Raw genomic sequence first — 26,861 nt, 5'->3', positions numbered from 1 at the left:
GTAAGGAAAAAAAATAAAGCAGAGAGACTCGTAACTGGGAGTTTCACTTTAAATAGACAGTAACTCTGGGTTTGTTTCCAAACCGACACATATAGGCAAGGGAACAATGGTATCGATGGGAGGAAGAGACGACTTTGCCCTGTGTACATCATCTTGTCTACAAAAGCAGCTGAGGTGACCTAATTTACTGTAGCAGCTCTGAGGCTAGGAACAACTTGCTTTCTGGTTGTTATCATGCAAAACACAGTAAAGAGGACAATGTTTTCTTAGTGCCCTTAAATCTTCAAAACAGTCACCTAAGATGCAGAGCTAAGACAAAGGTTGAAATCCTTCCCCCCACCCCCCCACCCCCCTTGCTTTGATGCAGGGAGCTTGGCCTGGATTTATTTCTTCTGAGACAAAGCTTTAAGGAATGCGGAGGCTTTCAGTAGCAAGTGGTACACAGTATGAATAACACCAAGGCACAAAGGTGTAAAAACGGTGCCACTTCTATCAAAAGTCCAGGTTTCTGCTGAGTACAGGGTGTTGCTGCAGTAGCAGAGGCTGGCTAGAGAAAGGGGTTCTGCTGCATGCTGAAATTAATGCACAAGTGAATTGGCATATAATTATGTCTTTTTCTGTAGCTTGCAAAGGTGCCATAGGTTTGACAAGTGGCCTTTGGGATTATAAAACAGTGAATAGGCTGGCTTTTAGCAAATATTTGCTGCAAAAGATTAATCCTGGGTTCAGACATCTACCCAAAATCAAATAGAAGGCTGTGAATTTTCATTTCTTACAGCACAAACTGCTCTTAAATATACTGTTGAGCCTTGAAAAGGAGTAGGGAAGTCTAGCACAATTTATCTTACGGTGGTATGTTGCGCTAAAAGGGACCATTTCCACACACTCATAAAAGTGAAGTCAAAGGGGAGAGAAGTGTGTCCATCCACCCTTGAGACATCTTCCAAACCCCTTGAAGGAAGCAGAAATGCAGGGCCCTTGCACACAACCTGTTTCTCTACAGCAATGCTGGCCTTTGTGGAGCTGTGGGTTCCTTAAGCTGGAAGAGCCCCTAGGATTCAAGCACTGCAGTACTGAGCCTGTGACCCTATGTGGCTTTAGCCTCACACCTAAATAAATGTATACACTGAAAAATACATACAATTGGGTCTTCCAAAACCTTGGGCAAGCTAGTGAATGATCAGTGACAGGTCAGCATGTAGCAGGATTATTTTGCAGTTTCCGTAGTTTCAAGAAAAAAGGGTACACCTTCGTTACCTGCTCTAAAAAGCAGTGGTTTGCAGTGATTTAGCTAAATGATATTACCTAGCTTCTTGTTACGGAAATAAGCAGGAAGAGCTTTTGCCATGATGCAGTTACAAAAAGACAATATCTCTCTGCTAACCAAAAATTAATCTTCTCCAACTTTGTTGCCACAAAATCCTCAGAGCCTGCTCTGTCTGTGCTGTTATGTCAACACTATTGCAGTCACACTGCAGAGAAAAAACATCCATTTTTGGCTGGGAAGATGGTATCTTGCCTGCTAGCGCTGCCACACATTTCCTCAGTGACCTTAGGAAATTCAGCTCTCTCCCCGTTTCCCTTTTTAAAGCATGGAAATCCTCTCCAGGCTTTCCCTTGCAGTCTGATACTGTCTGGAAGAGAAAATAAAGTATGGGTTTTTTTTTATTATTAGCTAAACTGAATTTGGCAATGGACAGATGTTCACTTTGCATACAGCTGTGCTGGCTGAAGATGCATTTTTCTGTCGTTCTGGAGCTGTTGTGAGGCTAAATTAACACTGATAGAAAATTCTGTGGTCTTCAGATAGAAAACACTTTAGAAATAGGAGTTACTGTGGGCTGGATGTTCAGAGCTGCTGTCAGCCAGAGCTGAAATCAGCTGGAGCCCTGAACTACAATAGTTTACATTAATGTAGTGGTAGTTCATGGCTGGCACAGGAATTTGGATCAATCTACATTAAAAAAGCTCTCAAGTAAATACAAAAGGTAGACTTGGTGGAACAATCCTTTTTTTTTTTTCTTTTTTTCTTTTTTTTTCTTCTTACTTTTCTTTTTTTAGACTGCAGCATGTAGGTCTGATGACTTATGCCCAGAAGACTACAAGCTTTCACCACAGGCTGGCTGACTATTGTCTCATGATGCAAAATGGATTTTCAGTTAGTATTGTGAATTCTTACGGAATCTTACGGTGGTAAAATGGGAGCAATTTACCTAATGTTTCTTCTTCAACATCTATGAAATTAATTTAATGTGTGTGGAGTGGGGGGATACTGTGGAACTAAACCTAAAAACTAAATAATTATGAAGCTTTTAAGAGAGAATGTCTCACAATCTAACATAAGTAGTAAGATTGTTGCTGTGCACTATTACTATAATTAAATTACATTATGTTGTTGCATTAAACTAATCCGTCAGTAATACTGTACTTAGCAGTAAGGTTCTGTCACATAAACATTACGAGCCTTTAAACTTCTGCGTTTTGTCTTGCAAAATGCAGGGAAAATACAGAAATTGGAGCAGCAGAATATAACATGAAAAGCTGTAGTAGTGGAAAAAGGCCAGCTAGTTCAACATGCCAGTCCTTTTAAAGCAGGTAAGTTAAGAGTGTTAGAATACATTTACCAAAAGGGTGGAACATGAGATGTATGCGTGAGGTGCCTGCTATTACTTTGAAAATATTAGGTACCGATCTAAAAATTATCTTTTTGGTATTTTCCTGAACTTTAGAACATGTTAAAGGTTAAATCAGAAGCTGCTGAGAGTAAACTGTTAAGAAAAGCATGCAAATAATAACTGAAATGAATGCAATCTTTTCTCTGAACAGAGGCAGAAAAAGAAGGAGGCTGCAGATCACTTAGACTATGATCAGTGAAACAGGGCAGCTGATCAGAGGGATGCAGCCTTTAGAACAATGTTAGCTCTTGCAGACCCAGGAAGCAGAATAATATTTTTCAAACTGAAGACTTCACTCCCATCGTAACAGATCAAACCATCATTTAGACCAGCAGATCCCGTCTTCTCTCAGCCTGGTAAGCTGTTGTACATTTATTCTGGTGCCAGATCTTTTCCAAATGGATTACTGGAATTTTCATCCACATCCTGTTGACAGCTATCCCTTCCTCACATTTGCAAAATACAGACCATCTTAATTGTTCCTTTTTGTTATCATGCACAAACAATTACTTGGATTTTAGCAAAAATTATTAAGGAAAATGACAAGCAGATTTTCCTTTATATAGCATACAAACATACACTGTAAACTTACTGTTTGCCACACTGCTGTGACTGGAGCTACAGCATTTGCTGTAGTTCCTGTATATGCCTCTGCCTTTAAGTGTTCACTGAACCATCTTGGTCTGCAGTCCTTGTGATCTAATTGTGCACGCAATATGCTGGGATGGCCATGATGTTCATTAAGGATTCAGAATGTATACAGGGGTTCTCTTCTAGCTCCTGGGGGTAGGAATAGGATAAAAACATTATGAGACTTTATTAAGTCTTGTAAGACTGCCACCCCTTGCCTCTGGGAGCTTCAGGAGTGGGAATTAGCCTTTACAGGGAGGTTACCATCCGTAATACATATTTATGCTGTGTCCATCATGTATAAGAATGCTCTCAGTAAAACTTACACTAAGCTATAATAATACTTTGCACTTCTTTGTTGCCTTTCATCTGAGGATTTTATTGTGCCTTTAAAAGCTTTCATTAACTAAAATTCACAACCCCGTTGTGCAGTAACTGTGCATTAACACCTCCACCATATGCAAAATACAGTTTCAGAGAAGCAAAGGCTGGTGTTGGTTTAAAAAGCTGGAAAGAATGGGAGGGGGGAAAAAAACCTGGAATTGATTATTCCCACATCTATGTGCAAGCCCTGCGTTTTCTATCTAAAATATCTTAGGCTTGGATTGATGCTCTGACTGCACTTTGCTGCATTTTTAAATGCTGATGTGTGTCAAATTTAGCATTGTTTCAAAATTTTCAAGACATCCATTTCCAGGTTCATTTATTATCTGCTGGAAATCTATCCTTTGATAACTGGATGCAGATGTGGCAATGAGAGTGATATAATTGCCTGTGGAGCTAGGTACGCATTTTCACTATTGTTAAGCCACAGGGTCTAGTTTCCCCAGGATGTGTATGACTCTTGTGAATGCCAGTTACATACATTCCTGAGAAGAGAATGTGCCCCTAAAGCTACAATGTCCTTCGCACATAGCCTCCAATCCTCTACAAAGCTTACATTTCACAGGATTCAACAGTATTGGTTCTTTTGGGATCAATGAGAAACTCACCACCCATCTCCAGTATCTCTGAATTACAGAGCAGAACCAGATCAAACACAGAAGAGTTCCCTCATTTATCCTGCCTCTGTAATACATCAGAGTGTGTGCTGCATTCATTTTGTGTAGGCGGACTGGTGTCGAATGTACTCTGTGAACATATTTATAAAGGATTAACCTGTGCCTGGTATTCCTAAAAAACTGATTTAGTTAAAATACATATTTTATTCTACTTGTCTCAACCATAACAAATCATTCCTGTTTAGCTTTGATATTAGTCACTTTTGCTGGAATGTAATATAGTGCACATTATTGGTAGTCCTGCTATGTATGACAGGCTTTTTTTCCCCCAGCCAATACTTCTCAGTGCATTGTATGATCTGCATCTGAGACTTTTAACCTGCAGTGAAAGTGTTCGCTAACAGAATGTACTGCTTAGCAAACACCGAAGCACTGAGGATTTGAACAGGGTGCTCTTGCTTTAAAAGTGTTTAGAAGCGAATGGGTAGCAGAAGGTCAGGAATCACAGGCGCTGGGAAGGACCTAGATGTGCTGTGTACCTGGGATGCTCTGTGTGATCTGCCACGCTAGGAAGGATCCAGTCATGTGAAGCTCCTGGACTGCAAACAATTGCAGCCCACCCCTCCCACCAGCCCCAAGTTAAGTATGTATGTTTTAAAATATTTACTTTGACACAGGCAATATTTAGAAATTTGTTTTATGTAGGAGGATTAAAAGGAAATACAAATTAATAGCTTAGCAATGGGAAATTCTGACCCTCATCTGCAATATGTAAAGAAAGCTCGAAAACGTTAATAGGAATTTGAGAAGCTGCTGTCTAGGAACTTGCCATAAAACAAAAGGAGGGCATGCTTCTGATGAAGGGTTAAGGGTAAGTTACTATAAAGAACACAGCCACAGGGTAAATGACCAAAGCAAACACTGGAAAACCTATTACTTCAGATGTGTGACAGCCAGACTTCAGGCTTCTTCTCACCTTCAACCTGGGATTCAGGGCTTGGTTTGGTTTTGGTTCTGGTGTTTTGTTCTGGTTTTGGGGTTTTTTTACTTTGTATCAGCTGTGATTGCAACTGTGTGAAAAAGCTTATAGAGTTTTCAATATCTAACATCTTCTGGTAGAAAGGAATGGTGGTAGTTGATTATATTTTTGCCACTTATCTGATTGCTTTTGAATTCAAGTAATCTGTTCTTGATACCGTATTTTTTGTGTAGCTTGTGTGTCAGATATTATTTGTTGTACCATCCATCTGTCTTATCTAGGTAGAAGAAAATGCAAAAATCAGTGTGCGTGTGTTGAGGGGGGTGGGGTGGGAGGATTCTTCTTAGCAGCCCATCCAGCATTTTTTCTAGTTAATTTTCTTCCCCATTGTTGGAATACCAACTCAGAAGCTTGCAAATGTTTCTTTTTCTTGCCAAGACAGTGGTACTCTTGCCCTGGCACACATTAATGTTTTTTTCCCTTTTCTTGTGTTTTGAGTGCAGCTGAACAACAAATTCCTCTCTGTTTAACAAGCAACTTCCTCATATTAAGTTGTCTCCATACCAAAGTATCTTTCTTTATTTCAGCAGAGCTCTGCGTTTGTATTTGTTAATTAAGTACTGACAAGCGAATAGCAGCAAGTGCAGCAATATTTTGTGCTTGCGGGCTTTCAGAGCAGCCCCTGTGGAACCTGAGCCTGCCTGTTTCAATGAGCCACGGTAGCAGCCTTGCTTTGACAGGTAGCCAGTAAGACAGCAAACTGGTATTCAGGAAATGAGAGAGGCTCCTTCAAAAGAAGTCTAACCTCTTTGCTGCTATTCCATGTGCATTAGACTTAATGGTACTCTCAGAAATTTTCATGCAAGTTACACCCATTTCATACTCATACCGTTTCAAGCCTGAAACCTAGATTATTTCAAGTTTTACAGCACCAAAATAATTTGCTGCCTGCTTTCTCACCAGTGTAAGAGGTTTTCTTTAGGTGGAAGTTGGCTCATCATAGGAGGACATGGGTAGATGGGTAGGTGTGTGTACCTGCATCTGGAGTTCTTTTGTTCTCTCCCAGTTGGCTTTGATTGTTAAAACAACCATTTCAGTAATTTATTGGCTGGCTTTTCAGGGAAAAAAAATCTTGGTTTGAGAGAGGTTGTCATAATGTTGCTCCCCAACTTGACTGACAGGCACCTTTGCGAACACACAGCATGTTTCATCTCAGAGCACTCGACGAATATCCTTAACCCCCCTCTCTGGACCAGCCCACCCCTACTTGCAATGCTCCCTGCTTCTTCTCGAAGGATTGCAATCCCTGCCTTTTGTTCCTCCTTCTCAGGAGTTAATACCTCCCCACCTTACAAGTCAGCAGTGGATTCTGTCAGTTAAAAACCCCAAATAACAAACCCTCCTACCCTGAAGGCCTTTTCCTTTCAAGCATGTATTTTTCTATCCTGCAAGGGAGTCAGTGCCATAACCCTGAGCTTTCATGGAATAGTTTCTAAGTCTGTATCTGTGTATTATGAATATCTTCCAAAGAGGGAAAGAACATCCCTTCTTCTGGCAGCTGCTATGTTTTGTGACTTCCTGCCCCCCTTCTCCACTACCTTCCGCTCCTTACAAGCCCCTGTACTTCACCCCCTCTACATGCAATGTCTCCTTTCAAATCCTCCTGCACTGCTGCTGTCACCTCAGCCTGCTCCAGCCGTTGCCTGCCAGTGCAGTCACAGCCCAGAACCCAAACATATTTGCCTCTGTTAAGAGATCCCACTGTTGGTCTTTTGCAGATTTCCAGAAAGCTGGATGACCTGTGACACAAGCTTCCAGTCTTTCTCTTCCACCCACACTCTTTTTCCCTATCTGTTGGATTTTTCTCTGAATTTCTGTAGCCTGAAAAAGAAAGCATCAGCTTGGTTTTTTTCCTTTTACCCCATTTAACATCACTGGCATCACATCCCCATCTTTCTAGCTGAGGTCATCTTTTTTTGGTGCTGTTCAGTGTTGCTTCTTGCTTCCTAACAAGCTGCTGTTAAGAAATGCTAGACACATCTTCGGCCCTGGGGATAGCTGACTGTCTCTAACCCAGAGACAGGAGACTGCTGGCTCAGGGGCAAGAGGAGACTCCTATACAGAAACGTGAAACACTATGTGACACATAGGGCCAGCTTATAAAGGGAAGCATTAACAGAATTCATGTTCATTTCAGAGACGTAGAAAAGGATCCTGAAGACAAACTGAATATCTGAGATTATTAGCTGATCTGACATCATCTCCTTCATTTAATCACTCGCGTTTGCTGTTTCTGACAAATTTGGCTGAGGCCATGATGCTTAAACTGTGCGTGTATCCAGATTTTCCCCCATCACCTCCTCACCCCCACCTCACCTTACTTTGAAATGGCATCTGCTTAGATAACAAAAGTTTTTATCTGATGTCTTAGACAGTGGCATGTCAGGTAGGCATATACGAGACAGAGGGATTTAAAAAACAGGGAGGATAAGATCAGAATGACTGAGTCCTCATACTTTGCAGTATGCATAACAGAGTGGTATAGAGGGGATGTCCTTCCCTGCAGGAAGCTCATGGCTTCTGCTACTGACAACAATTACTATGGGCTTTTTAGATGTGACAGTGATTCAAGTTTTGTTTTCAGTCTCTGTTGTGTTTTTTTCATCTCCCCAGATCCAAGGGACTGAGGGCCAAGCAGATCCGGCCACTCCTCTAGTCATGTTCATGCGTGACCTCTTTGGTGCTCATGACAGGCCTCCCTTTCACCTGCTCCCCCGTCCCTCCCCATACATGCTTTGTTCCAGGCAAGAGGCTGTCTTGGAGCCCAGCTGCATAACACAGCATCTTCTGGCCATGTTTTTGCTCTGTAGTGACTTGCTGCATTTTGCACCTGATGGCAAAAGATAATCTGTCACCTCAAATCCTACTAGTTCTGCAAGACAGCTTTCGTATAATCAGTGGGTACTTTTACCCTCTTTTTTCCAAACATGAATATAAGGTCCAGCTTGACTCCCCCATATATATTTTTTTAAAGAAAGCAGCTGTGTTGTCCTTCAGGAAAACAGCTTGTAATTTGGCATTACTGCATTATATCCCCTAGGCAACGCTTTCTGCCTTCAGGACATATATTTATCACAGACATCACAGTATCTCTATGGTGCTTTAGTTTTCCATCAAGGGACGCTAAAAGAGCATTTAATTCCATAAAGCTCTTATTGATCTTCACCACAATGTACCTCTGGTGCTTCTCTCAATGTCCTCTCTGCTGAACAACATTTCTTTTTCCTCTCTTGATCTCTCAGAAGTCTGAACTGATCTCAGAAGTGTGGGCTTGCTTTGCCTTCTAGTGCTGCCTGTCTTTGTGCTAGGCAAAACTTTCCTGTCCTTTGGTCAGCTCTCCAGTCCTGGTTAGCTCCATCAGCCAGTGGCTCTTTGCCTTACTCAGGAGGCTTCCAAGGAGAGTTTAATGTATGTCAGCACTGGATGGCTTTTCACTTTTTGTTCTCAGTTTCGCTTTTGGTATTACGAGGCAGCCATGCAGAGTAGGTAGACAGACACATCTTAAAATGCATTCAATTATGATGAACGGAAACATGATAGCCCTGCTACTTGCTCTGATTTTCTCCAAGTTCTTAATGCAAGGCACTTTCTTAATTGCTGCTCCTCCTGGTGACTGTTTCACCCTTGAGCTCAGAGCAGTACCCTTCTATTGTTACAAATTCTGATCCCAAAAGACACAAGAAACCAAGCTTAGTCTTCTGAGTAGGAGATACTAAGTGCTACAGCACTTGCCAAACCTATTTGATCAGCAGACACAGCCGGAGAAAAAAGCAAGCAAGCGAGGAAGAAGTGGGAATGCAAATTTCAGAGAAATCTTTCAAAGTCTGCAGTAATTGGCAAGGTAACCGCAAGGCTCTTTCTGCTTTTTGTAACACTGGTAATATCAGTTTATGATAAAAAGCTATTCTGAGTTACACAAGAAGGTGAGATATTTGCCAAAAAAATTCTTTAGTTCCTATTCTATTTTTTATGATGGACAAGAAGCACCATCCATACTGATTGACTGTTGGCATGCAACTTACCACTGAGCAACTGTATGTTGATGGATAAGCCAGTCTCATCCAAGTGTCAGGAAGATTATCAAAAAAAGGAGCTGTCTGTAGTCGCTCCATCTCTGAGGAGATTGCCAACTCACCCTAACAAAAGAAAACATTAGTGTGCTATTTGCGTCTCACAAAGAGGCTGTGATAAGATGACACGATAAATGATAGAGGGCTTTTTTTCCCCCAGTAAAAACACATAAGGTAGCTAAATCGTCAAGTGTAAAGAATATCTTTGCTCTTGCAACTGGGGTGAGTAATTTATTTTTTTTAAAAGGGGAAATGGTCAGAAAAACAAGAATGTAGGTTCTGGGTTTTCTGGATTTCTTAAATTTGCTCTAATTGCATTAAGTAATTATATGATATAGTAATCCATATACATACGCAGAGAAGCACCCACCTACGCATATGTACAGGGAGAAAATGATGAAGGGCCAAATTACTAACTTGCTTTCAGATATCCCACAGAAAATTGTACATGCAATCAAGCTACCATTCTGCTGGCTTGCTTGCACTAATGGCTACTTGAGTGCCCATGTTTTGTTACTTTGAATTAAAGATTGAAAGGAAGGTAATTCTAGGTGGCAAAAAAAGGACGTCCCTTTAACAAACTAGCCCTATGAATTAGATTTTTCAGTACCTAGTCTTGGAGTGGTATGCATTAACTACAGCTGTGCATGCATATACCATGATTGTGTAAATTGCTAGTAATGCCCAAGAAGCTACTTGGTTGCCTAATTCCATCATTTGAACATATATTAAAAGTTAGGGCAGCAGGTATGTGGCTCGTTGAGATTGCTACATATTATGAAAATTTGGCCCTGCAAGGTTAAGAACATTACGTGTTGCTATTCAGCGCTTTGTTGGCGTTGAGAGATATATTATTACAAAATAATGCCAAGGATGTGTGATGAGTTACTCATGTCCTTTTTACCTAGCTTCACTGCAGCTAGTAGACACGCAGTGAGATCAGAACTAGGGTGTTACTGTTACTGTACCTTTCCTCTCAGTTAATGGCCATCTCCTAATGATGGTCAAATGCCAGGTACTAATGTCTTTGAGCATGTTGATCATTTAACACTGTTTGAACCATGTGCCTTATGTTCTGTATGAAGTAGCATTTGTTTTCAGCATCAGAGGGTCTCTGAGGTATCAAAGAGCTGCCTCCCTTCTCTACTTTGGGTTGCCTAAAACACACTTGAACACACACCATAACTAGCAACCAGATCTGTTAGCAGTTGTAACAGAGGAGCCAAACTCCTGCAGTAGCAGAAGAGAACATCCCCGTCTTACCTCTGGGTCCACACTGAAACAGGAGTCAGACTGAGACTGTAATCAGAGGCCTTGCATTCTGCTTCCTAGTATTGAGAGAGAGAGGATTTCAGTCTCCTGAGCAGTTTAATGATGATTTTTTTCACAGATATTGAAACAGATCGTTTGATATACAAAGATGAGTTACATGTTTGAAGTAGGCAGTTTATGAAAGTACAATTTTTTAATCAATGAAATTGGAAAGAAGCTCCCCAAGTATCACTCACAAACGCCTTTTACTGACATCTACACTGATGCTATGTTTAAACCCATGCATCCCCTAAGATTAGTAAAGCAAAGCACACATACTTTCAGACCTAAATTAAGTTCTTGAATAGAATGCCTTACCTCATGTATCAGCAGATCCGATCTCTCATATTCTGGAAAACAAATCAGTTTATGTGAGGAGCGTTCGGCTGGTGCTTGGATAAAAGATCTGATCTTAGTTTCTTCTGAAAGTGGTTTTATTTCTGTATGTTGTCTAGCTCTGCCTTCACCTTCAAGAGATACCTTGTTGTCTTGAGGCAAGTGCCTCACGTACACACTTCTGTGGTAATGTAAAGGAAATTATAAACTTTGTGTCTTAACTTCATGCAATGAAAGCAGTTCTACTGCCTTCATGTCATAGTATGAAGGATATCAAAGATGTATCCTGTGAAATGGAGGAGGAGTGGAAGACCTGTGCAGGTCCATGCTGTTAGGAAGAAAAGCAAATTCTGCCTCGTAGCTTGCAAATAATGGCATTTTGCAGACTGACAAAGGATCCTGAATGGCCCAACCCTATTAATATATCGTAACACTTCATCAAGATCTTTTTTCCCTGTGGCACAAAAATAATACACATATTTATGTCTCATGCATACTAGAGATCCTGCATTACAGCTTTCAGATTGAATCCCTGTAAAAAACAGGTATGAAAATATCTAATTCTATTGAAATTGGTGGCCACAGGACTAAAAAAACCCCTAAAACCAGAGACATCACACCATCTTGTGACAAATTTGCAGCCTGCTCTGTGTTTTGACTGACCTTGTCTTCCACAGCTTGGGAGACTCCTTCCCCAGTGACAGAGTATCTGAATTGCAGCTCTAATAGCATGTGGAGCATGTTGCCTGCAGTTATTACAAAAGCAATCTCCACATTGGGGTGCGGGCCATAACGGATGGGGCTTTGGGGAGGTAGCATTTCATCCATATTTTTATGGTAACCTTCATAATCCAGGTTTGAAGAGGCTGCAAACCCAGAAGCAAGCACTGACTTCCTATCAAACTGTCAAGGAAATAATAAAAACCCTGTCACCAAGACACTGGTGACAGTCCTTGCTAGACAGAATAAGCAACATGCTTAGGCATAAATGGAATTGTTCTGTTAGGAGTAATTTCTGAGAACAAGACTTTTATAACACTTTTACATCCGTGGAAATTAATCTGATTTTTCTCCCATTTTAATTAGCTTCTTTCACGTCACACCCAAGTTCTGATGTTTGCAAGAAAAAAGAATATGAATTTTCTAATAATCAGATTATTCTTAGTTAGAAAACAGCCGAGAGATTATTTTAATGTTAAAATAGAGACAGAAATATTTTAAAAGAAAAATGTTATTTCTTCCAAATTACAAAGTGCTGCTCTCTGGTGTAACATTATTATTGTGTGTAGCAACTTATTAAATGAAGCAATTTATGGTAGCATCTCTGAAAAATGCCAACCTTTATTGAAATGAAAGCAAGTAATAGCATAAGGACTGTAAAATAAAAAGGCAGACTACCTTCTTTTAGACCATTACAAAAATACATGTATTGTCTATTTGACAATCAATGTACTACCATAAAATAAAATGGATCTGTGGTATCATCATAATTTCTATTTCAAATGGTTTGCTGAGAGCCAAATTGTCTCTTTTATAGAAAAGAATGACAAATGGTTTAATTCAATATCACACACGTGTGTATATATATGAGCTGAAATTCTGTTGCAACTCAGAGCTGTTAGGCAAATATTTCAGTATCATCACAAGTTTAAAAACAACAGACACGTGGGAGTACATCCATTCATTTACACTTGTACTGACTTAAAATTAAAAATGTTATTTCATGCTTTTAAAGTACTGCTGTGGGACGTTAAGGACTGCTGAATTCTTACAGCTCTGAGATACTTTTCAGCCTGCCAAGATGCGTGATGATGGTGATAACAACAGCGGTAGTGCAGGATCTTTAAAATAACATGGGACTCGTTCCTGGAAGATAAATAAACACCATTTTCACTAACCCCTCTTTGATGATTCAGCATTTCTGATGCAACAAAGTGAAATAATGAATGTAAAATAACAACAGGTTTGTGTGGGATGGGAAAGGGAAAATGAGCATGTGCATCGTTGGAATTTCTGCAGAAACTGTAGGGAAAAAACCCTATTACAAATGGCACTTCCCCCCCCCCCCCCCCGCAAAATTCCTCCTCTTGTTTTACTGTTCACTACATTTCCTTCTTTTATTCCTTTTTCTGATCTCGTCCTTTTGTTCCCCTTCCTCTGATGCTTGTCCTTGCTCGGCGCAGCGGGAGGCTGCTGGCAGCTGGGGACGGAGCGGCCGGACGGCGGGCGCTGGCAGGTGAGCTGCGGCGGCGGGGCGCGGGTGCGGGGCCGGCCTGCTCCTGCCGCTCCTGCCCGCCTCGCCGGGCTCTGCCCCGGGACAGGGTGGGTGCCCGGGCCCCGCGTGTGGCACCGGGAGCGGTGCACCCCTGCCCCGCGGGGGGCTGGCGGGGGACGAGCGGGTGAATGTGCTTTGGTGAGGACGGGGCGCAGGTGCCTCCCATCTCCGCCAGGCGACGGGTACAGCCCCCGGCGCCGGGCACGGGCAGGGGTGAGCACAGGGTGCTCCCCGCAGGCGGGGGACAGGGACGGGGACAGGGACAGGGGTTTTTTCTCCCTCTCGCGAAGCAGTTTTGTATTGCCCGCGGCCCCGTGGCCGGCGTTGCGGGGCGGCCGCCGGGCTGGCGCAGCGTTAGAGGCAGTGCTGGCCGCGCTCAGGGATCAGAGGTCACCGCCGCAGGGCAGCGGGGCCCGAGGTACCCAACGCTCGGCCCACGCAGGACGCCATGCCTCAGAGGAGCGCGACCGCGGCCGGGTACGTGGGTGAGGAAGTGCCGGTTGATGGCATGCGCGCCCCCCGGCCGTGCGCCCGGCGCCGTGGGGGCTGCAGGTAGCGACGCCCGGCCCAGCCGCCACCGGCGCCACGGGCCTGGCACTGCCCGGGGCCCGGGCCGGCCCTGCCGGCGGAGCGGCGAGGGCAGCACCGTAGGGGCCCTGGGGTTGCGGACATCACTCGGGCAGCGCCCGGTGGCTTGCGTGCCGGGGGCCGCAGGGCGTGCGGCGGGGCGCCGGGCAGCTCCCCGCGGGCAGGGGCGCGGCGGGCGGCCCCTCTCCAGCCATAACCCAAACGTCTGCGAGAGGAAACCCCCCTCAGGGACCGGCCGGCCCCCAGCCCCCGCCGGGGCCACGCCGGAGGGCACAGGCCTCTCGCCCGGGCCGGCCCCCCGGCTCCGAGCGCTCCGCCGGCAGCGCCGCCGCAGGCCCGGCGGGAAGGGCTGCCCGGGCCCGCCGCTGCGAGCGCCCCCCGCCCGTGCCCCCCCGCCGGCGCCCGCAACGGGCGGCGCCCGCCCGCGCCTCCGCCACGGCCCGCGGCGCCGCCAGGGCGGCGGCGGGAGCGGCTGCCGGCAGGGGGCGCTCTGGCTCCGGGAACGCGCCGCCGCCGCTGCCCCGGCCGCTTCCCGCTCCCCGCCCCCCCCCCCCCCCCCCCCGCCGCCCACGGCCCCGGCCCCGGGCGCCCGGCAGGTACCGCGGCTTGGCACGGCACCGCGCTGCCGCGGGGGAGCGAGGAGGTTCCGAGCGAGGAGGTTCCGAGCCCCAGGGCCGCGCCCGGCCACCGGCCCGAGGGGCCCGGCCCGAGGCACCCCGCGCGCCCCCGCCAGCAGCGGCGCCGGGCGGGGCGGGACGCGGGGCCGCCCGCAGAAGTTGGCGGGGCAGCCCCCCTTCCCCTCCCCCCCCCCTTCCCCTCCCCTCCCCTCCCCGCGGCGGGCACCCCCCCTCCATCCCTCCCCCGCGGCGGGCCGCTCTCCCGGGGTGCTGCCGGGAGAGGGTTTTCGGGCAGAAGAGACGCCGCGGTAATTTTTGCACAGAGTTTTGAGAACATGCTGCTTGAATGCCGGTACCGAAAAGCAGTGTTTCGGTGTTTGTGTGATCGGTGAGTTGTTTGGCAGCCAGGTTGCTGCTCCAGCGCGGGTCCTTACTCCAAAGAGGGACCCGATGCCTTGGGGCACAGCCTGCAGCTGCTGCCCATACCCACCTGTGCTTGTACGTATCTCTTGAGAGTCAGTAACAAAAATATGTTTTCATTAAAAGCCTCCTGAAACAAAGATTAAAGAGTATGGAGGAAAATGTGATAGCCTAGCAGCCGAAGCGCTCTGTCCTCTTACGTACGATCCAAACGTTTTGGACCGACATAAACTGTGGCTGATTTACCTCTGCTGAAGACCTAATTCTGGCGCACAAGGTACTCGGAAACATGTAAAAGGTATTCCAGAGACACAAAAAACCATGGTCTCATATTCCAAGAAAAATCAAACTAAGCTAGACTAAACCAAAATAAATTCTTATTCTGCACTACAGCAATTACCTGTAGTGACTGCAAATTCTTTGTTTCCTGTACACACAGGCATGTTTTTAACCAGAAGCTGTATGCGATGCTTTAAACCAAAAAGAAGTAATTTCTTGTTTGATTTTTTTTTCCATGCTGATAGATGTGTGGTTATTCTGCTTTAGGATATGTGAACAAATCTTTAAGAAATAGAATGCATTCTGCTGTATTACTGCATATCCTGTGAAGGCTTTGAGTGACTTCAGTGCTGTAAGTGGCTTTAAAAGGAGAAGTTTAGTAGTCACATTTTTTAAGTTTTATTTCTCTGGTGCTTTACTTGCTTGGTCAAATGTAACTAGTGCAGCACGGTGATCAGGCAGCATTTCAGGTAGTGGCTTTTCGGTTATTTTAACAGGAGGTTTCCCAAATCTCCCCTGGCATGAGATGTTCTGTAGAAGGGGCAGGTTCCTCACGCTGAAACCCCACTGCCCTGCTGACTTCCTTCCCTGGGCTTCCTCAGTAATTTCTCTAATGTGTCAAGCTACTTTGCTAGAAAATAAATATTCAGAGATGGGGAGGGAGGGGGGGAGAAGGGAGGAAAAAACAGGCCTCCCAGCGAGCTATTGATTTGAAATACGAAACATATTATTGATACAAGAAAAACCCAGACATAAGGAAGCAGTTTGATATTGCACAATATTTGAAAAAAATCCGGTGCATCTGTTTAGCACAATATACTGCATAATGACAGCAATCTTCCCTGTTTGTATCTATTCATCTGATTATACAGCATAACAATTCTTTTTGCTACACATTTATTTACTAAAGGATTTTTTTTTAATGGATGATAAATTAGTAAATCAGATATCATGTGCTTGGGAAAATACGTTAGTTGACTCCCTACACACAAGATAGTTGCAGTTCGTATTTTACGTGATATTCAGTGATACTTGTATATACAGATTAAGTTATGTGCTTCCTTTGTGGCGAAGACAAAGGAAGTTTTAAATCACTATTTAGTACTCTTTCATCTGGGCACATGTTATTTTGAAAAGCTTCAGTTTTTAACACTGCAATGCAGCACTGATGTAATGAAGAGCTTTGACTTACTTGAAGTATAACCCAGTGGCCTTCTTTTGATGCCTTTTCCATAGCTATTTCTGCTACAGCTTCCTGTCCTTGACCCAATGATACATTGTGAAGTTCTCCTGAGTCAATGGTAAATTCAAACTTGTTCCCTAAACAGAACAATATACTGTACTACTTCGAGCCAAATAATGAAGTGTTCAAACAAGCATGTGTTATACACACAGTGTTTAAAGGGCACCACATCACGTGAGTCACCAAAGTAAAAAACCAGCCCACAAAAATATAGTTTCAATAGATCATCTGAGCTCAGATATTGTGTTGCTCTCTGGGTAGTATTCCGTATTAGCAAAATGCTGCTGTCTAAAAGTGGAACAATTGATTCCTGCTAATGGATTCCTACCTATTGCCTATATAAATATTTCAATGAATGCAGAAGTGGATATGTTAGAAATGTATCTAAAGAAAAAATAAGAAATTAAATTAATGTCTCACTAAAGGCAGCATTACACGCAGGCAGTAAATACAAAGGACTCAACAGAAGTCCTCACACTGGCACTAGGAGGTAGTTTGGTCAGAGGAGGGTTGGTAAGTTTTCAGCGTATCTAGGCAGTAGCGTCAAATCTGTTGCTCAAGTATCCTTATACAAAGCTGATGACTTGCACTAGTAAAAATGCAGAAGAGCACACAGCTACCTCTTATTTCAGAAAGCAGCCACCATTCACCCAGGCAGCTGCCTGAGTCAAGCACTGTAACTTTCATCAGATAGTATGTGTTCCAGATGTAATGCCGTCTGTGGGTTAACATGTGCCAGCACTCGGCAGTCGTGGAAGGGCCTCATTTATTTCTCTGGTTGTGGTAGGCAGAATATCTAAGACCAGTGGTACTGCTAACTAATTTGGTAAAAAATTATTTTATTTCATAGTAAATGATGTGTTTTCTTATGATTGTTAGTAATAGGGTCTAGTCTGGACTGACGGGTCAGAATCGACAAGAGGACCAGTCCAGGAGATAAACACGACTGGGGAACAGCACTACCTTCTTTGAAAGTTTTTGTGGACAGTGGCCACATTTTGTTCCAAGTTACATTTGTGCAAAGTTCCCATAAATTAAGAATTACAGTTGACAGAGCCTCGGGGAAAACAACAGGTAAGGTGTAAGACCCATCTATGGGGCATAATATTTTATCATGACTTCTGTTTGGTAGAGATCCAAGTACAACACACGTTAGGGTCACTCACAGTGCAAAATCTGTCCTTCAAAGGGCTGAGGCTAGTAATGCAAACTGACAGCACAAGTCATCCCAGCCGATCTGCTGTCTCACATAATTATTGGGTTTGGGAGATAACTTTTTGCTTTTATTTTTAGAAATTCTTTTAGAAATGTCTCTTTTCTGGACATTCCGACTCCATTGCTTCTGCTTGTCCTTTCCAGGGGCCTTCAGTATCTCCGTCCAGGTAAAAAAAATTATTCATCTTTGTTCACACTTGAATAAATACTCTGTAGAGCCAGTACGTTGGAGCACAAGCACATGGGTTTTGAAAATCAATGTAACTAAAGTTTTTGATTTTTAAAAGCCTGTGTGGGATCATTATTATAGACACACTGTACCCTGATTTCTTTCCATGCGGAGTCAGAGGCAAAAATCAAGTAACTGATGACACAGTGGTCGATGTAAATTCAGAGTTCACAAAGCATCAGTTTCGTTTTCTGTAACTAAAAGCTTTAGGACAGAACAGCTGTGAAATTAATAGAAAAGATTTGTAATATTTATCAGTGTTCATTTTTGCATAGGCTTTGAATTTTATTTGTGGCCAATTTCTCCATTTAGAAGATTTTTAAGGCTTTTAAAACCATGCAATACAGACTCTGGGTATCATAAGTTTAAATCATACACATATAGAAACATTCCTCGTAGCGCATGATTCCGTTCACAGATGATGATTAAGTGTGTCAGCTTGCAAGACCAGCTAAGCCTTCACCAAAATATGGACAAAATTCTACATGTCAGGCTTTTCTGAGATGTCTGCCTTCACAAATTAAATGTGGACTTTTGTGCGTAAGGCTTTTAGTGTGTCAACAAGGCTAGAAACACTGAATTGTGCTGAGAAGGAGTATTAATACAGTATTCCAAGGTCAGTTGAACTCAGATTTCTCTAGAAGAGGAACAGGTTATATTAAGAAATTGCCAGATCAAAGATAGATAGTGAAATGCTTAAAATTTTAAAGTCTCTAAGAACCAGATCTTAAATTTTCTACTGTTGCAAAAAAACCCCAAAAAGGGAGCTCCACACCATTATTTATCACATTGTACAGGGATGTGCTGTGTTCTGTTACTTGCTATTTAATCCAGAGGTGCATTCAGCTATGTATTAGTAGCGAGCACTGAGTTTTAAGCCATCAGAGCAGCAGAAGATAGGACAGAAATAAACTTGGCTGCAAATGCCCTTTCGAAAAAGAACAGGCATTTTGAGAGGGGAGGGAAGGAGTTTCCCTGTCCCTGGCGGAGTTTATTATTCTCTGGGAACAGGTAAACCAACCCTGGCTCATGAAGATACTTTAGAATAGGAAATGTTTTGCCTTTGAAATGTACCAGATTACATGTCATTTCAAATAGTGTTCACGGCGAAGATACCCCTGGGACCACCTTACAAGAGCTTTATTTCTTGCCTGCAAATTAGTCAGTTCAAAACACTTCTCCTCTCATCTCTGCCTTCGGCTCTTAATACCACACACACACCATTCGTGAAATAGGGGATATGAATGAAAAGACCCTGAATACAATAGTACAATTTAAAAAATAAAACAAAGGACTGTAAAGGCAAGAACAAGGCGGGTTTCAGCCGGCAAGAAAAACGAATGAAATTCTGGTGCATTTTTGGAGGCATTTCAATAAACCCTCTTTCCCGTTTCAGCAGGGGCTCATTGAAACAGCTATGTTTTCCAAGTGGCAGACAGACAATAGCATCTAAATTATTTTTAAGAAAGCACTCACAGCACTAGGCGCCCACTACTACTAAATCCGTCTTAGAGGAGAAGGGTGGAGGCAGAAGATAGGTCAACAAATGTATCAAGTTCTTTGTGTAATGCCTCACTGACATTTTCCAACTCCCTCAGCTGGCTTTTATTTTTTTATTTTTTTTTCCAGGATCCTGGTAAAACATAGTAAAGGATTTAAGGTTATCGTCTGTCTCTCTCTAACTTCTGACATCTCTTTATAACAAGAAAGAGCCACAGCCAACTGTAACAGGAGGGCAACACAATGAATCCTGGTAAGACAGGGAAGGGGGGAGGTTCAACTTTGCTGCCCCTTTGCCCCTATTTCTTCCTCACAGAACAGAAGTGCCATCTGTTCCTAGTCCTAACATGCATGCATTTGATTTCCATTCAGTAATAACTAACACAGGAAAAAGATTATCAAGTGATCTAAAGCACTATCAACATTAGCAAGTCTTCCCCATCCAGTGTTTTGTTTGCACCTCCAAAGATCAGCAGATGAAATGGATATGGGCAAGTGCCTTAATTGCCTAGAATTATTCTATTCTCTGGTAGAGGACCATATGGTCAAGGTGTGGAACATGACCAGACTAAGGATGTTTAGGTGCTTGGGTCAGAACAAGATTTAGAAAAATCAGACAAGAGGATGGATGTTTAGATTCTCCAACCTGAATTCAGTGCACCGATCTCTATTACTTGGTGCTGTAATACATCATTACAATAAGGCAAAATCAAGTCACAGTGTGTTGTGTGAGGCTAGACAGTCAGTATTAAAGTATGAGCTTGTTTCAAAAGAATCTGTAAAAATGTTTCTTAGGCTTCACAGTCAAACTTTTCACAAATAAAAAGCACAGCACCACCAAACCACCAAACACCTTCCAGGCCAGCAAACTTGGTTAAAGATTGTGCTGGTTTTGGTTGGGATAGAGTTAATTTTCTCCACAGTAGCTGGTACAGGCTGTGTTTTGGATCTGTGCTGGAAACAGTGTTGATAATACAGAGATGCTTTAGTTATTGCTGAGCAGGGCTTACCCAGAGTCAAGGGCTTTTCTGCTCCTCACCCCACCCCACCAGCGAGCAGGCTGGGAGGGGACACAGCCGGGACAGCTGAACCCAGTGACCAAAGGGATATTCCATACCATATGGCATCGTGCTCGGCGTGTAAGCTAGGAGAAACGTTGGCCGCAGCTCAGGCACTCGCTGGACATTGGTCGGTTAGTGGTGAGCAGTTGTTCTACATTTGCATCACTTGTCTGTCCTGCATTTTATTTCTTCTTTTTTTTTGTGTTTGTTTTTTATTTGCCTTTTCATTAAAATGTATTATTATTGTTGTTATTATTATTTGATTTTATTTTATTTACGTTATTAAACTGTTCTTAACTTAACCCACAAGTTTTCTCACTTCTACCCTTCCAGTTCTTTTCCCCCCATCCTGCTGGGGGGAGTGAGCGAGCAGCTGTGTGGTGCTTAGTTGCTGGATGGGGGTAAACCACAACAAAGGTCCAAAATACCAATGAGACACTGCAGGTGCCGAAGACCCCGTGGGTCCCTCAGTTATGCCCGGCCATGCCTGATGTCTTATTGTTGAAAGTAATGGGGTGCAGCACCAGATGCCAGTGAAGGAAAGGTGCCTACGTGCTGTTTGCAAAGCAAGGTAACAATTAAACAATAGGTGCCGTGGGATTTCTCTGTCCCAGCCCTTCAGGCTTTCCAGTGCTCTTTCCTTTTGCTGTCTATACCTGATTATTTTAGCCGTCTCTCATTTCTTCATCTTCTCATCTTTTCTCCCTTTGCTGCAGCTGCCTGCTTACCTTGTTACTTAAGGCACTTCTATGGCCAGAAATTGACCATGTTGTCAGACCCCAGCTTTCCTCCCAGGGACTGGTGAAGGACCTCAAGCCTGAGAGGAGCATGGCCAGAAGCATTATAATGAAAATTATAAACCTTGTAAAATGGCTCAAGAGGGCGAAGCCTAGAAAATGGCTAGTAAGTAGCTTGTGCTTTCAACTAGCTTATCTTGAGCAAGTCAAATATCGCTTAAACTGTATCTGAAATCTGAAGCTGATCTGTCTGGGAAACCTACTGCTGTCTACATTGTCAAAATACATGAGACAACATTTCGTTTCTCCAAATTTCCATTAATTTCATTGCCTTCTTTTCTTTCTTTTCCTCCTACACCAGGATGACACTTCTGAAGCACACTTTTAAGAGCATAATTTGATCAAATGATCCAAGGGAACTCCCTATAGACATCCATGATTTATCTGTTCTAAAGGTTGGCGTGCATGACACTAGCAATTGGTTTAACCCCAGTTAATTTTTAGATAATAAATATATTGTGTTTTTTCCAGGTGAGGACTGTGTTTTGTTTACACAGCTCGCTCAGAAATGTATCAAAGGCAGGGCCCAGCCACGCGTGGTGGTGAACGTTCTGAGCATCCCAACCTCAACCGGAGTGGAAGGTGCTTGGCGCCTCGCTGGAGTCAGCCATTGTGCATGTCCTTATGCAAGGTGCTCGTTAGGTGACTTCCAGATGACCTCACGGTGACGGGGCAGGATTTCACTGGTTAGCTGATTTATGGTTCAGTACAGTAGATACTTTGTGCTCTGAAAAGAAGTCAGGTCATCAGCTGAATCTGAATTTCTTTGTCCTCCCTTTCCCTTCTCTGTTTGGGATTTCACTTTCCGGCTCACAGCACATGCACTGGAAGCCAAAGAAGCCTCTTTTATTAGGTTAGTATTTTCATCCTAGTCCTGACTCACATCTGTGCAGGCTTTGGGCTCCTCTGCTCTGTACCCATTTATCACTCTTTTCAAAGGGAAGAAGGAAACTCGTGGTACGGGTGCAAAACTTAGAAGAGATCTGTGCCGAATAAGAGCAAGAACACAGCTGCACAAGACTCAGCATACTTCTCACAGGCAAAATGCAGTGAAGGAAAAGATGGCATTTTAAGCTAAATGAGACATCATTATACAATACTCTTTACATTCAGCTCATTCTAGGAAGAATATATACATGTGGCAGCAGCACCCGGGACATGAAGAGCTACTTTGAAAGTAGATGCGGTTCCCAGTGTTTGAGATGAGGATGGATAGTGGAGAGAGAAAATCGGCTGTCCCTGCAGAGGTGCCCCCAGCCACAGCAGCGTCTGCGAAGTCGTGCATTTCTGTCCTTAACGGGAAAGCAGCCTGGCCTGGCTGAGAGCAAGTGCACTGTGTAGGAAGCGTTTCAGACAGGCATTCATTGCCTGAGGAGGAAGGTTCCAGTGGCCCAGCAGAGCTGGTTTGCAGCACAAACGACTCAAGCTACAGCAGAGAGACCCAGGCAGAAGTACACAGACCTATCCCTATTCCCTCCCAGTGTGGCAAAGCAGGAAGGCATGCAAGTGAGACCTGAAAATCATTAGGCAAAGGGCTGTTCCATGGCTGCATGGCCACACGTACAGGTACCCACACACGGAGTCATAAATGGGAGCTCATGCAGGGCTCCTACTGTACCAGGGAGGCTGACTGGGCTGTGCAAGTAAGCTTTTTCCTTCCAAACAGACCGATGTAAATGATAGCTGAGGGTGTATCGCAGGCGGTCAGGTTCTTTACACTCAGCCTCACGTTGTCAGAGGGTTTTGCTCACTGCACTGCCCTGTGAAGTACAACAGTAAAAGCCTGTGACAGGAGAGAAAGAAAGTTGTAAGCCAGTGGTAGCACTAGATTAAAACAGCAGCACGCAAACACACTGACCTCTTCCTGAGTGGTAACCTTGAGTGAGAGCTAATTCACTGGATTGATTTTATTCAGCTTGTCCATGAGAAAATAGAGCACAGCAGCACTGACTGCTACTGGCCAAAAGTGCTTGCGAGCTTCAGTGATCTTTATGGTGTTTATTTCAGCTTCCAGGTCCTTAAAGATATGGGCAAAGTTAAGATGTAGTATTACACTCAAAAGTCTTATTGGCAAAAGGCACAACATATATGCATCTAAGAATGTATTGTTAGTCCAATTAATGTTTTAAACAGTCTAATAGTCAGTATTACTTAATACAGGAAAGCCTCATTAGCACTAGAGTTAAATTGCTACACAAAATTTTCCCTGTTCTCTAGTGTTGTGCTTACTCCTCCAGTGCTCCTTTGGGGTCTTAAGATTGACACTTTGGCATTTCTCAAAAGGAATGGGGGAGTATTATGATGAGTCATCACCAGGAGGAGTGTGATACTCATGGGAGGGGATGTCTTCCTCCTCAGTCTGGTGTCTGCTTGGATTTAGTTTTATATGTTTTCTTAACACTTATCAGTTTACTGTGATTAAATGACTGATTTGTGTCATCTGTGTCTGTATTCTTCCCTGTGACTTATTCTAGAGCTATAGGTAGTTCCATCCACAATGAATAACAATTTGTTATTCCTATAAATCAGAGTTAAACTGAACTAAATCTAGTGAAGAGTACCTCACAGCTGGACAATTGCTATCGCAGCTGAAACAAGTTAATATCTATTTAGCCCCAGACAAACCCAGGGAATGGCTGACACTGTCATGTGAAGACAAACCTTGTTACTTTTTAGTAATAATGGCAAAGTCACATTTACTGGGCTATAAAGTCCCTTTGGATAGTCTGTAAATTGCAGAGTTCAGCAAGGGTTTGCAAACCCTCCTATGGCTGCAGAATCATGACTGAGCAGCAGAACTTGGAAGCATTCACACTTTCCTGTCTTGTCGTGAATCAGGACAATGTATATAGGTCTGATTGACTCGGTTTTCTTCATTGCCATCAGGAGACCAGCTAACAAGAAGCATCTGGTTTTCATTGCCAATATGACTGTACAATCAGCAAGAATACTGTGATTATTAAAATGAGAGCTATAGGTTGTAGAGCTAAGTTAAAAATTCCTGTAGCTGTAGGAGACATAGTGTAACCTATACGGGTATAGTGTAATTAAGATCACATGCTTGAATCTAAGATACGTCTCACTCACACACACACAAAATCAGGCAGGTTTTACACGAGGTAATGCACAACAATTTCTGGAACTGGGTCTGTACACAAACACAACTAGATCCCATATATATGATTAGAGATTGATTAGAAACAGAAGGAGAAATGTCATAGTCACATCTGGTTAACTTTTGAACTAAGCAATCATCTGAAGAGTAGAAACTAATATCTTCACATATCTATTGCATACTTCAATGCTATTTGCTGGCATTCTTCTGAAAAGACTCACTGGAATATTCCATTTTCTTTGACAGTCTGTGTTCACAGATGCAGATCTTTAATATCAGAAACACACACTTCCAAAATTATCTGATCCGCTTCTCAGTAACAAAAAGAACTTTTCCATCAGCTTGATACATAACTACCTATCTTACATATATGCAGTGTTTCCACCACGTGCTAGGTTCAAGATGTTTTAAAATACTTCCAATACAATAGTACACAAACGGTGCATAGATGTAAAAAATACGATTTTCCATGGCAAAAAAATTATACCTTGTTGATCCATTGTTGCTTCTATGTTTAATAAGCACTCAAAATTTCAACCATACTTGTAAACATATGTATATTTTAGTGTTACAAGTGTAGGCATTCGTATCTTGGTGATCTGTTGAGCATGGTCACTCTCAATGAGAAGGATGTACAGACCTCCCCATCTGGGGGAACCTCACTTTGAGAGTGGCACAAGCTCCCAGGGCTCCTCCACCAATATTTCACCACCCTCATAGTAGGAATTTTTTCTGATCCCTGCTCAGACTTCTCGTTGCCTCTTTCCTGCCCTTGTGCACCTCTGAGAAAAACCTGGCTCTGTCTTCTCTGTAGCCTCTTACAAAGTATTTTTAGACAGCAATAAATCCCCCTACCCTCCTGGCCTTTTCAAGGCTGAAGAATCGCAGCTCCCTCAGCCTCTCCTCGCATGCTACCTGCTCCAGCCAGCACTGGATTAGTGCCAGTAGGTTAATGTCTTTCTTGTACTGTAGGAGATAATGGTAATTAAATTCATACTTTTCATTTATAACATCTATTTTTGTTCATATAATTACTGGTAGTGTAAGACTTTTAACTTGTTCTACAGCTGTACCCTCTTCTTGAGTTTTATCCTGTTCAGTGTAATTGGATGTGCACCTACTTCAGCTTTCAGTTTCCCTCCTCTGAAGTCCAAATTTCTCCTTGCACTGCCAGTTCTTCAGTTGCCTCTTTTGCCACTAATCAGGCAGCCCATGCTTCAGCACATTATAGGCCTTTCAAGAGAAAAATGCAGGGTATTTTGTTTTTTAATTTTGCAAAAGCTTGTTCTGCTTCCTGGATACATCTATAAGAAGCTGGAATCCAAGGGTATGGTCCCCTCTGAAGAGCTGAATAACACACTGGCCTTGGACCAATGAAGTTTAATAAGGAGAATACTTCTAAAGAAGATCCACAATTTGAAAATTAGGAGAGTAGCAGAGCTCTTTTGAGTTTGCAGCATTTCTGACAGCACTTGGCTCTGCCATATCCCAGTATGGAGTGCTCCTGAGTTTCTTCTGCAGTCAACAAGACAGAGGATATGCAGGACTTAGCGGAAAGTATTCTTCCTTTTGAAGGATCAGGCTCTTGAAGAACCCCCTGCTGTTAGGAATATACCTCTTCAGGTACTTAAAATTATTTAATTAGCATTATAAATGTTAGTAAGAACACAGTTGACAAATCATTCTATCAAAGGTAACGGAGCTGTAATTGCAGATGGCACAGAATTTAGTACAAAAGATGGTGTTTCCAGAATTTGTTTTTAAAGTGTTTTAAAAGGCTGAATAAAGAAAGGAAACAAGCAAGCTATCAGGCAGTGGATTTTTTCCCCCCTCAGTGTTTTTTATGGACTAAGAATAGAGGGAACACATAGCAAGCATCTTGCTATTAAATTTGCCCATGACAAATAGTGCAGCTGCGTGTGGTGTGCAAGAACATCTGTAGAATCATGACACATGCAGAATCCCCCACACTAGGAACGTGACATTACACTGAAAACAATTCAGTGGTAAAAGCAACATAAATCCATTTTATATAATCTTTCTCCACCTTCTCCTCCCCCTTCAATTTGGAATTGTGTTAACTGAAGGATTCTGTCCCTCCTTCATGGCATCAGTAAATGTAAAAACGTAAAAGTGACTAAGCCTTTCAGGAGTGTTCCCTTCCTTCATTAACAGCTAGAATGCCAGTATGTCTTTCCTGAAGAAACAGAAAGTTTAAGAAAGAATAACCAGTGGCAGAAATGCACTAGACACCAGAGCTTACTCCAAGTGGAACTTGACACCATTTGCAGATGCAATTTAACTCTTCAGAAATCAAGGGGTGATTTTCTGTGTCGCTGTATCTTGTGCAGTTTTTCAGTTCGAAGTGAGCAGTTGGATTGCTACTAGTCTTTACTTCACCCATGTAAATGACAGCACAAAGTACAGTGGCATGGAAAAGTCTGTCTAAAATGTGCAGCT

The 26,861-nt window shown here is 43.1% G+C and overlaps 1 long non-coding RNA gene across 2 annotated transcripts; it reads left to right on the top strand.

Annotated features, from left to right (window-relative positions):
• The first annotated feature begins 15,935 nt into the window (after window positions 1–15,935).
• Window positions 15,936–26,215, top strand: LOC129736704 (uncharacterized). 2 transcript variants are annotated; one of them, XR_008733722.1, is made up of 3 exons: window positions 15,936–17,558; window positions 19,558–21,060; window positions 21,206–26,215. It is a non-coding gene; the product is annotated as an uncharacterized LOC129736704 (long non-coding RNA). The 2 variants fall into 2 exon arrangements; XR_008733723.1 differs by having other exon boundaries at window positions 19,558–21,972; window positions 22,103–26,215.
• The last annotated feature ends 646 nt before the right edge of the window (window positions 26,216–26,861 follow it).

The sequence above is a fragment of the Falco cherrug genome, chromosome 8, assembly GCF_023634085.1.
Source record: "Falco cherrug isolate bFalChe1 chromosome 8, bFalChe1.pri, whole genome shotgun sequence".
NCBI classification, from domain to species: Eukaryota; Metazoa; Chordata; class Aves; order Falconiformes; family Falconidae; genus Falco; species Falco cherrug.
Note: the sequence above shows the minus strand (reverse complement) of the source record. Positions and strands in the feature narration are given on the sequence as shown.